Source organism: Hyalella azteca, unplaced genomic scaffold (assembly GCF_000764305.2).
Source record: "Hyalella azteca isolate HAZT.00-mixed unplaced genomic scaffold, Hazt_2.0.2 contig4010, whole genome shotgun sequence".
NCBI classification, from domain to species: domain Eukaryota; kingdom Metazoa; phylum Arthropoda; class Malacostraca; order Amphipoda; family Hyalellidae; genus Hyalella; species Hyalella azteca.
The window spans coordinates 1-12,588 of record NW_025934237.1 but is presented as its reverse complement, the minus strand read 5'-3'; the positions used below and the strand labels follow the sequence as shown (position 1 = coordinate 12,588).

The 12,588-nt window shown below is 41.6% G+C and overlaps 1 pseudogene; it reads right to left on the bottom strand.

Moving 5' to 3' along the window:
• The window catches only part of LOC108673587, a 21,713-nt pseudogene extending 13,547 nt beyond the window's left edge, over window positions 1–8,166 (bottom strand).
• Window positions 8,167–12,588: the final 4,422 nt, after the last annotated feature.

The window sequence follows — 12,588 nt, the reverse complement described above, 5'->3', positions numbered from 1 at the left end:
GGGGCCATACTTTCAAAACTCGCTAAGTGAACGTAAGTACTTACGCTCTATTTTCTTGTCTATGATTGGTGGATTTTGCTTGAAAGGCCGTCAATGATTGGCTGATGAACTTACGATCTCTTAACTTTTTTTTGAAAGTATAGGCCCTGGTGGACAGTCTGCCTGCTTCCGTAACATCGGCCTCTTCGTTGCAGGTGTTTCGTCGACGCCTGAAGACGGAACTATTTCTTTGAGCCTATGAATCTAGTGCTTAGTCATTTTTATCCATTCTCATCCTTTCTCGTGTCTATTTATTTATCGCTTGCTATTAAGATTATGAATAACGTGCACTCGAAGTTCTTTTGAACCTTACGCCACGATAATCGATTCGTTCGTATATTAATAATAATAATAATAATAATAATAATAATAATAATAACAATAATAATAATAATAATAATAATAATAATAATAATGTTAAGAATAATAATGCTAATTATTATTATTATTATATTAAAAATAATAATGCACACTATACAGTCGCTACAGATATTGTGATCATTTTCAACGTAATTCAGTACTGCTTTTCAAGCCCTTGTTGATTGATTGATTTTAGACATACTGTCAAGCTGCATCCCTAAGTTGTACATATATAATTATGATGGCTGAATTTGAGCCATCCACAGCACACACACATGGTACAGATGTTGGCCAATGGCAGTACTGATTGAAAATATTTGTATACGTTGCAGTTATGCATTTTTAGCGCATTTTCTCATTTATGGAAAAAAATGCGCTATTGTGCTCGCCATGTCCGTCCGTCCGTCCGTGACTTCGCGTTTTCGTCGACGTGAAAATGCGCTCTCTGTCACTCACTGCAGTGAGTGCTGAGTTATATTTTTTATTTAATTGGGTTAACTCAGTGAGTTTAATTCGAACTAAAACAGTGGAAAAAAATGTAAGAGGAATACTATGATATAATGATGATGTAACAGCTGTATAATCTTGAGCCCTTGTGTCGATAATGTGCACGCTGCTTGCATGGATGAGTCGAGGTTTACGTAATATACTAAACAATAATACTAAATACATACTGAACAAAGGAAGTGTGTGATAAAGGGGTGAAATATACTACTAATATATGTATACTGTAATACTACAAAGGGTGTAATATACTAGACAAATGAAGAATTTTTTTAACAGAAATGAAACAATATACGTCAAATCTATTGATGTATTAACTAATTAAAGTGAGCACGACGATACAGAGTGAGGAGTACAATATCATATCCTTACGCACGACTCCTATTATTGACCACATATTAGCGTGCACTTGGAGCAATGTTTTTGACGTTTTTTCGGGTTCCTAGTGTGATGTAATCAATTTCCCTAAAACAGTTAGCATTGAATATCTGTTAATGAATCGGAATTTTTTATACGGCTTATAATATAATTATATTATATAATTTATTTAATATTATATTATATAATTTAATATAATTTAAAAGTATTATATAATTTAATTTCATTAATCCTTCCCGTTTTTTTCGAATGATGAGCTTTAGTGCCAATATTTGGACGTCGTGTCGCCCTATATACATCACAAAATCTTGGAATTGATCGACGTTGATATTCAAACTCACTTTTTTTTCTTGTTAGACATGAGGAATGAGCTGTAATTCAGTAGTGATTGAAAAGGATAATCAGGATAATTAAATTAGATTCGTGGTGATAATACAATCATTATTGATAGAATATATTGTTTTGGTGTTGAAAAAGACCAAAAGCAACAAAGAAATCTTATTTTTGAAAAGCGGGAGCACACTTTACTGCGTACTAAACTGATCAGCAGCAAAATATTTTTCATGTAATAACATTTAAATTGTACCTCCCCAAACGTTTAAATAAGGAAATCAATGTTAATAGCAATAGTAATTTATTATTAACAATTATGTAATAAAATTATACAAATTAAATGAGAATAAATTGCTGGCTTGTGCTGCGATCCCCAAATACCGGACACTAGTCCGAAAAAAGGCAATTCTCTGCCGTTTTAATGTCAATTCGTTTGCCTTGCAGTTCTTACATACCTCTTAATCTGCACATGTGACCAGTAGAAATTGAATCCCAAAGTGTTTAGTATGTACATATAAGATGTAAATCAGAAGAATTAAGATGTCCGACAAGGATGAGAGCTTGAAGTCAAGAACCTATAATACATATAATAACTAGTTCCTTTAGTAAGCTTTGACCCGCAATATAGTTGCTACCTTAATGTTGGGATACCCGCTATTTGGTCTCAACTACAAATTCCTTCCAATCTCACAATCAAGACTACTATATTTCAATCTTTGTTTGGTATTTTTCTCAAGTGGCCACGAAAAATATACACTTTGCAATAGCCTAATTGCTCCTGTGATGGTCAAATTTGATCTTAAAATCAAGACTAACTTAGTTCATTAATTGCTTGATATTTTCCGACTGCTTCTTGACTTACCAGCCATGAGATAGACTGGAAGAGTAAAGAAATGCATTGCCTCGTTCTTTCACCTGCATGTAATTTTCAAAGACGAACCAAAATGTTCGTAGATGCAAACGAGGTTAGAACAGTTAGTGTAGTAAGGAGCAGGTGTTGAGTAAATCAGTGCAGTGAAGAACAGTTAATGAACAAGTAAGACGAGGAAAAAGCAACTGATTAGCAAATCAAAGAAACTTGGAGCAGGTGATTAAAAATAGAACGAGGAAAGAGCTGCTCATAACCAAATAAGCGAATCAAAGAGCAGGGGTTAAACAATAGAGCAAGAAAGAGCAGCTTATCTGCAAATAAGAGAGGCAAAGATAGCGTGGTATATAAGCAAGTAGGGGTAAGCAAATAGAGACATTGGCCGAGGTTATGGACAAGTCAGAGCCGTAAAATGCAGCAAATTTGAAGTCAATAGAATTCCGTGTGTTTTAATACGCTGTTAAGAAAAATTAAGTAAAAAAACTTACTGGATTCCCTACAAATGCACCTATCCCCCAAAATGTTGTGCATAGAAAAATTAAAATTTCATAATCGCCTTTCCTTCATAACATATAATATTTTATGTACCTTACATACTTACGCCTAACGCTGACCAGGGGCCATACTTTCCAAATTCGCTAAGTGAACGTAAATACTTCCGCTCTATTTTCTTGTCTATGATTGGTGGATTTTGCTTGAAAGGCCGTCAATGATTGGCTGATGAACTTACGATCTCTTAACTTTTTTGAAAGTATAGTGAACGTAAGTACTTACGCTCTATTTTCTTGTCTATGATTGGTGGATTTTGCTTGAAAGGCCGTCAATGATTGGCTGATGAACTTACGATCTCTTAACTTTTTTTGAAAGTATTGGCCCTTGTGATGGTCGCGAAGGTCCCCTCGGCGATGCACACGCCTAGGGGAGCGTATACGGGCTTCCTCCGGTTCTTCAAATATTCTATTGTTGTTTCAATTTACTAACAAGTTGGGCATTAGCGATAACATTTTACATAGTATAATGCCATAAATGTGGGAAATTGACGAGATGTAAGTCAAAAAAGATATAAATAAATTATATACCTACCTTAACCTTAATTCATGTAAATAACTAAAAAGTAATTATTTACCTAGCTTAAGTCAGTTGTGTATCGTTAAATGACATAAATTAAGTAGATATGTATAGGTAAAGAGATGTAAATTAGGAGAAATTGTAAAGCTCCAATTTTAACTGGATTGTCTGGAATGGTTTCGTATGGTCCCGGATTCCAATTAAAAGTTACCTTTTTTATAGATTTATATCGCTAATAGGATCAAAGTTTTAGGATGGTTTCGTCTCGAATAAAATGTACTAAAATTATTTGCTTAACCAAAGCGTTTTTGACGATCGTGTCGACTCGTAGTAATTTGTCCATCGTGCGATGTACTCGATTATGAATATGAATTCTGAACATGGATGTTGGAGATGACTAGAAACGTGCTACTATATAAGCAATATACTTAGTATTTCTCAATAAATATTTAAATGAGAAATTGGGTAACGCCAGACATGCTTGTGAACTATACTTTGCTCATCACCGAGAAGAGGAAACTTTGACCAAATCGAAGTCACGTTCAGAAAGTATACAAGCAAGAATTACCTTACACCTTTTGTCTGCTAGTAATTATCAATCATTATAACTCATATTAAATTTATTATGTAAAGATTTCTAGCCACTTTATTTAGTTATAATTGTGGCAGAGAGAAAACGGACCGGCAAGCCAAGATCACGAAAGTCGGTTTCACATTGGCACCATCCAGTGGTACCAATGAAACAACTCGGTGGTACCACTGAAACAACTCGGTGGTACCACAGAAACAACTCGGTGGTACCACTGAAACAACTCGGTGGTACCACTGAAACAACTCGGAGGTACCACTGAAACAACTCGGTGGTACCACTGAAATAACTCGGTGGTACCACTGAAACAACTCAGTGGTACCATCTATGCCAGCTGTGGGTACCCAGACTGCCTATGGCCCCAACCAGGGCGGAAGAATTCCATCCCTAAAAGCTGCATGAGAAAAGTCTTCGAAAGAAAACCTTTTTCAATTTAAAATTTGGAACTGATGCCACAGACATTTTTCATTTAGTGTTGACAAAGTAGTAAAGGAAATCAGTGCACTCATAATGACCTGCTGAAAGATGTTGATGGTTATTAATTTTGACGGATAAGTTTGATTTTCCATTACATTTGCGAAATTTGTAAATTCCAGGTCGCTGCTGAGATTTGAGGTTAATTAAAATCTGAAATTTTGGGCTATGGATATTTGATATCTGCAAAGAAATTTCCCCACAAAAGTGCCCAGACGTTGCCTATTAATTCGGACAGTGAAATATGCCTTCAGCAGTCAAATTTAAAAAATATTTCATTCTAAATTTATTTCGAAAGAGCACGCCTGGGCGAGCGTGGACATTTTTTTAAACGAAGGAAGCCAGAGTACCAAACATATTCATTTTGTTTACAGTAATATGTACCTGCAATACACGATGCAGTATAATGGGTCATTAGGGTCATTCACCACGATATCTATCGTGTTGGGATATCACTTGAAATTGTAGTGTCAGATTCGGAATCACTAGGCCAAGCAAAAAGTGGATTGTGTTGAAGTATTTACATTTAGTTAAAATTTTATTTTATTGGAATTTTAATGTGATTTCAATAATAGAATGAGTATTTTATTTGTAGTCTAAAACGGGGTATGAGACGCTGCACCAATTATTTTATCTAATGTCAAATGTTATTCATGCTAATTTTTTTGTTCAAATTCGGTGTAAGAATTTTAAATTCTCGGCGATTTTTTTCATGGGGAGACATGAAGTCTGCCTGATTGCTTTTTTTCTGCCATTAAAAGCCAGATATCAGTAATACCTTCATCACATCTGAACCGCCTATCCGTGATTCAAATTATATCGGATATAAATAATTAGTTTACCATGAATTAGAAAGGTATCATTTATTAATTTATAAATTTTTCAACTAGTCACACGAATTTCCAGTTGCTCTTCTGACCGATACCAAATAATTTTTATTATGGTCCAAACTAATCCCAAAATGTCTCGAGTCCTCACAATTTTCCTGATCTTAGCTCGCTAAAAAGTTTACCTTATACACAAGCCTTTAAGATTCTTCAAGTCATTTATATAGAGAATATGTCGCCGGTTTGTACAGCTCTGCCAGCCCGCATCGCATTGTAGTTTCTATAGACTATTGCAATTGTATGAAATCGTTTGTTGAGGCGTTTGTATATTTTATTGACTGTGTCTTGATGTGTGTTCACGAACACTTCATATATATGCGTTAACACGAAGGATTATAGCAATAACAACGGAGCTATAGTTGCGTTGTGACAAGTGCACAAGGGGCCACAAAGGCGGGCGTGAGACTGCACTTTGTCTGGCGATGAGTTTCAGGCTTCCGCTCAGCCTTCATAATACAAAGCCATTTTGAAGAATTATTTCATAAGAAGACGTGGATTGAAAAAATAAATACAATCAAATACAAGCATTACTCTACCTGATTTATTTATTTATTTATGTTTTTACTAAGGTTTCATGTGTGTTTGCCCTCGCAAGGGAACGGAATATGTTCCTTGAATTAGTTCATCATCATCATCGTGAGAGCGAATGTTAGAAAAACATAAGGTTCAAAGCTTAATCTTCTGCACTTTCTAGCTAATATTTTTTTTATAATTATGAATATTTCCTTCAGAAATTTAGGAAGGAATTATTACAAGTTTGATACAGTAAGAAAGGCATCTTCCGGAGTCTTGATGCTCTTTCAGCTTCAGGAGTCGCGATGCACTTTCAGCTTCAGGAGTCGCGATGCTCTTTCAGCTTCAGTAGCCTTGATGCTCTTTCAGCTTCAGTAGCCCTGATGCTCTTTCAGCTTCAGTTGTAATAGGACATGTAATAGGACATGTAATAGGACATGTGATAGAACATGTAATAGAAGATTAAAGATGTAATACTACATGTAATAGAACACGTAATAGGACATGTAATGGGACATGTAATAGAACACGTAATAGGACATGTAATAGGACACGTAATAGGACATGTAATAGGACATGTAATAGCAATAGGACATGTAATAGGACTTGTAATAAGACATGTAATAGGACTTGTAATAGGACATGTAATAGGACATGTAATAGAACATGTAATGGAACATGTAATATAGCATGTAATAGGATATGTAATAGGTCATGTAACAGGACATGTAATAGAAGATGTAATGGAACATGTAATGGAACATGTAATAGGATATGTAATAGAAGATGTAATAGAGCATTTAATGGAACATGTAATATAACATGTAATGGGATATGTAATAGGACATGTAATAGGACATGTAATAGGATATGTAATAGGACATGTAATAGGACATGTAATAGAACATGTTATGGGAGATGTAATAGGAAATGTAATAGAACAAGTAATAGGACATGTAATAGGACAAGTAATAGGACATGTAATAGAACATGTAATAAAACATGTAATAGGGCATGTAGTAGGACATGTAATAGGACATGTAATAGGACATGTAATAGGACATGTAATAGGACATGTAATAGGACATGTAATAGGACATGTAATAGAACATGTAATGAAACATGTAATATAACATGTAATGAAACATGTAATATAACATGTAATAGGACATGTAATATGACATGTAATAGGACATGTAATAGGACATGTAATAGGACATGTAATAGGACATGTAATAGAAGATGTAATAGGAAATGTAATAGGACACGTAATAGGATATGTAATAGAACATGTAATAGGACATGTAATAGGACATGTACTAGGACATGTAATAGGACATGTAATAGGATATGTAATAGGACATGTACAGGGCATGTAATAGGTCATGTAACATGATGCAGAGTCCGGTGACTATCCATAGGCCGAAGTTAGCAAAGGAAAGCATGGATATTTATTAAAAATTACTTAACATAACATTTCATATAACATATAATTCTAGTATGCAGCGATATAATTCTAGTATGCAGCGATATAATTCTAGTATGCAGTGATATAATTCTAGTATGCAGTGATATAATTCTAGTATGCAGCGATATAATTCTAGTATGCAGCGATATAATTCTAGTATGCAGTGATATAATTCTAGTATGCAACGATATAATGCTAGTATGCAGCGATATAATTCTAGTGTGCAGTGATATAATTCTAGTATGCAACAATATAATGCTAGTATGCAGCGATATAATTCTAGTGTGCAGTGATATAATTCTAGTATGCAGCGATATAATTCTAGTATGCAGCGATATAATTCTAGTATGCAGCGATATAATGCTAGTATGCAGCGATATAATGCTAGTATGCAGCGATATAATTCNTGAGGGCAGCAGATAACGGCTATGAGGGCAGCAGATAGCGGCAAAGAGGGCAGCAGATAACGGCTATGAGGGCAGCAGATACCGGCTATGAGGGCTGCAAATAACGGCTACGAGGGCAGCAGATAACGGTTATGAGGGCAGACCCCCGATCTCTGCCGCGTCTGCGTCGTGGGGGTACCCTGGCCTGCGCGTCGGCCGGATGCCCGGCTTACTCGCGGGCCAGGCCAAACGGCAGAGGCCCCTCCGCCCGGATCGCTACCGGACGGATGCTCCATCATTTTTCCCCCTAAGGGCAGGGGAACCTCGGCCTCCCCTTCCCCCTACCCACATCTTTGGCCGCCTATCTTTTCTGAGACACCCTATGCCCTTCTCTCCTCCCATCTTTTCTTCCTATTCGTCCTTCTTCTCCTTACCCAGGGTATCCATCCCAACCCTGGCCAGGACCCCTGCTCAGTCTGCTCCCTCCCGGTTACACGGCAGTGCTACTCGTTTCGGTGCTCCATGTGCAACGCCTGGTGCCACAAGCGGTGCTCCTATGAATAATTTCATACAATCGTATCTTTCTTTAAGGTAGTGAAGCAAATAAAACTTCCGAGAAAATTTATTGAATTTAGTAGTCTGGATATTGACTTCAAGCTTGGAATCTTGCTGAATTCCTGGAGCCGGGACGGTTTCAGTTGCGCCAAAAGGTTAAGCCAAGAGGTAATGAATTGCTGAAACAGCGTCAATTGTAGTACATCGGCAACAGGTAAGTCGCGGCTGCTGCTCCGCCACCAGCTACGCACCAGGTTTGCGATTCATACTGTGAAAATTGAATTACTTTGAATGTAAAGATCACAGAAAACAAGGTAAAAAGCATATAATAACAAAGCAGTAAATTTATACAAGGTTAAGGTTAACTAAATAATCACCTGAGATTAAATGCCACTCAGTGTGCTAACGCACTTTTTGGAAGAATTGAATAGGGTGAAAAAAGAAGAAATCAGTTGAAGGTGGATGCTTCAGACGGAATTAAAGTAAGAATAGTTGAAGATTGGTGCGTTGAAGTAAGAATAAAGGTTAAGCGAATCGGCGTGAACTCTTAAAAAATAGAGCTCTAGTTGGTACCTCATCTACTTAAAGTTGAATCATTGAAATTAAATTTGAATAAATTAAACAATTGAATTCTGAAGCATCGCACACGATAATTAAGCATAGATTTGAGCAAACTAAACAAAACGATAGAATATTGGGCACTCAAACCAAGGAATAGATAAATCACAGAACAAGGAAGAAATTTAGACTTATGGTTGAATGCTGGTGAAGTAGCGGCGGCAGACGACAGGTAGGCTGGAGATCACAAAATGTGGTGTGGCTACGATGGTGTATCAGTGCGAACTCTTTGCGGAATCCCGGGTCTGACCTAAATTACCCTAACATTAAACTTACCCTAGACTAATCTTAATATTACCCAAACATAAATTATTACTAAATTCAGTTTAAAGAATATAAGTATGATTAACGGTGGGAAATTTCCCACACTCCGGCCTTCGCTCCATTCATCACTACTCTGCGAACTGGGCGTGATATTTCTCCCCTCCTGCGTGGCGATGCCACCATGGAGGCCATAGCCATCTCCACTCCGCTCAATGGCTCCCCTCTCTGTATTATCAATATATACATCCCACCAGCCACCTCCTGCCTCCCGGGATACTCCCCGGACCTCTCTGACATTGTCACCATCCCGGACAATTGTCTGATTGTGGGCGACTTCAACGCCCATCACCCCTCCTGGTTCTCCCACACCGAGGACCAGAGAGCAGCAGCAAGAGGGATCACCATCGACGACGTCATCTCTGGCTCCCCCTTAGCCTTCCTCAACGAGGATTCGCCGACCCGCCTCCCCTCCCACGGTCCGCCCTCCTCACCTGACCTGGCCATCATCGCCAGGCAGCTACTACTCAGCCCCTCATGGGCTCCTCAAGTCGCCCTAAATTCCGACCATTTGCCCATCCTGCTTCATCTACCTCCCGCCGTGGAGTCCCCGGTTCCCCGGTCTGCCCGCTCTTATACTAACTTTAAGAAAGCGGACTGGCATGCCTACACGGCAGCAGTTGAAGCAGCGCTCGAGGAAGTCCCTTCCCCCACCTCGTGCGGAGGCGAGTCGACCCTTAGGGGCGTCCTGGCGGCTGCTGCCAAGAAGCACATCCCTGCGGGCTTCCGAAAGGAGTTCTACCCTGTAGTCAGCCCTGGCACCCGGTTGCTCATGGAGCAACGGGTTGACATCAGGGCGCACAAACCCAACGACCCCCGGCTCCCCGAACTCAACTTAGAAATCACCACTTTAATACAAGCCCATGCCAGGAATACCTGGCGGACACATCTCGCCTCGTGCAACAGGCGAACTCACCAGGCAAAACTCTGGAACCTTCTCCGCTCACTATCCGGAAAACTTAGCCGCCCTCCACCCAACCAGCCAATCCAATTTGGTCAGACCTCCCTCTCGTCGCAGCGCAAGATCTCCACCGCCTTCTGCAAACTATTCACCTCCATCGCTCCGCACTCCCAAAACCCATCCACCCGCCGCCTTATGCGTCGAATTTGGGCTGAGCACCCCCTGGACAGGGACTTCGCCCCTTTTCACCCCTAACATGGCGAAACTCGCCATCAGAGCTGCTAACAATTCTTTCGCTCTGGGTCCGGATGGCCTCACGGTTCTCCACCTCAAACACCTTGGCCCACGTGGCCTCCAGTTCCTTCAGTTCCTTCCCCACATCTTTAACATCTCTGTCGCCACGGCCTCCATTCCATCCATATGGAAAAACTCAATAATTATCCCGTTACGAAAACCAGGTAAACCTGGTAACCAGGGCTCCTCTTACCGCCCCATATCCCTCCTTTGTCCAGCGGTCAAGATCCTGGAACGCCTTCTACTCCCATTCATCTCTGGTTCTCTCGTCACGGTTTCCTTGCAACATGGCTTTACACCAGGTCATTCGACAGTCACCGCCCTCCTCCCGCTCGCGCACCAGATTGCGACGGGTTTCAATTCACGCCGTCCCCCAGCACGTACAGTAGCAGCCGCGGTCGATCTATCGAAAGCTTTCGATAGTGTCGACCACCCTCTCCTCCTTAGCATGATCGCGGCCTCAGACCTACATCATAATCTGGTCCGCTGGCTGTGCTGTTACCTTAGAGGAAGGATGGCTTCCTGCCTCTATCTGAGAACAAGGTCCCCCTTCAGAACAATCCATTCTGGAGTCTCACAAGGGTCGGTCATCTCACCAGCCCTTCTCAACTACTTCATCTCGGACATACCTGTTCCGATATCTAACATCGCCTCATATACAGATGACCTCACTATTTTCGTGTCGTCCCCGAGACTCGGCGCTGCGGAGGCTGACCTCTCTGAGCTTCTCCGGGGCGTCTCAGACTGGTCGACCGCCAAGAAACTGGCCGTGGCTCCGGGGAAATCCTCAGTCACGCTCTTCACCCCCGACACTCACCAATCCCGTCTTCACCCCTCTGCAACAATCTGCAATGGCATCATCCCATTGGACAAGACCCCCAAAATTTTGGGGGTCACTTGGGATACCCATTTTACGTTCTCTCCACATGTCAGAGCCATAGCCACCAAAGCTATAGGCTCTTTACGCATCTTAAAAGCCCTGGCCGGCACCAAATGGGGCTTCTCCAAGGAAGACATCATTGCCACATACCGTACAATTACTCGCACAATCCTCAATTATGCTGCCCCCATCTGGTACCCAGTGGCCTCACGCACCGCAATTGCAAGCCTCCAAATCATCCAAAACTCAGCCTTGAGACTAGCCATCGGCTGCCTCAAGATGGCCCCAATCGCCCATCTCCACCATGAGACCGGCGTCCTCCCCCTGTCCGCCCACCTGGACCTGGCCCGTGCTCAATTTCTCGCCAGCGCCCTCCAGCCTACTCATGCTTCTTTCAGCATCGTCTCCGCTCCCCCCGGAGACCGCCCCATGAAAGCTTCAATAAAGAAAAGATTCGGCCACCTTGTGGCGCCTTTCCTCGCTGACGGCATGATGCCCGACGGTGCCTATAGAGAGGCAAAACGCTCCCTCCGTAGGTAGATAGCCACCGGTGTTGCGGCGACGGCCGTTAACAACGCTGTACTCACAGCCCCACCACCACCGATTGCAGCAGAAGAAGCCTCGCTCCCTCGCCCTTACCGTTCAGCGCTATCCCAGCTACGCTCGGGATACTGCAGCTCCCTTGCGTCCTACACCCACAGGGTCGGACGCTCCCTTAGCGCCGCTTGCCCGGAGTGCGGGGATCTCCTCCAATCCGTCCAGCACCTCTTTGCCTGCCCCGCCTTCCCCACGTCCCTCAGCGTCTCATCATTGTGCGACAACCCCGTGGAGGCGTCGACGTTCCTGGCCACCCTCCCTGCTTTCGCCCATCTGCCCCCTCTCCCGGTGCCTCCCCTTCGACCACCACCAGAGCCTCCGCCCACGCGAGCGTGACATTTGGCGCAAGAAACAACAACAACGAGGGCAGCAGATAACGGTTATGAGGGCAGCAGATAACGGCGGATGCCGACGTAGATGCATCATCCTCCCACCTAGTTAAACATCGCACATGTTACCCACACCACCTGCACCACGTCTAGCACCTCACTGCGCGTGTGTTACCCACACCACCCGCACCACGTCTAGCACATCACAGCGCGTGTGTTACTCACA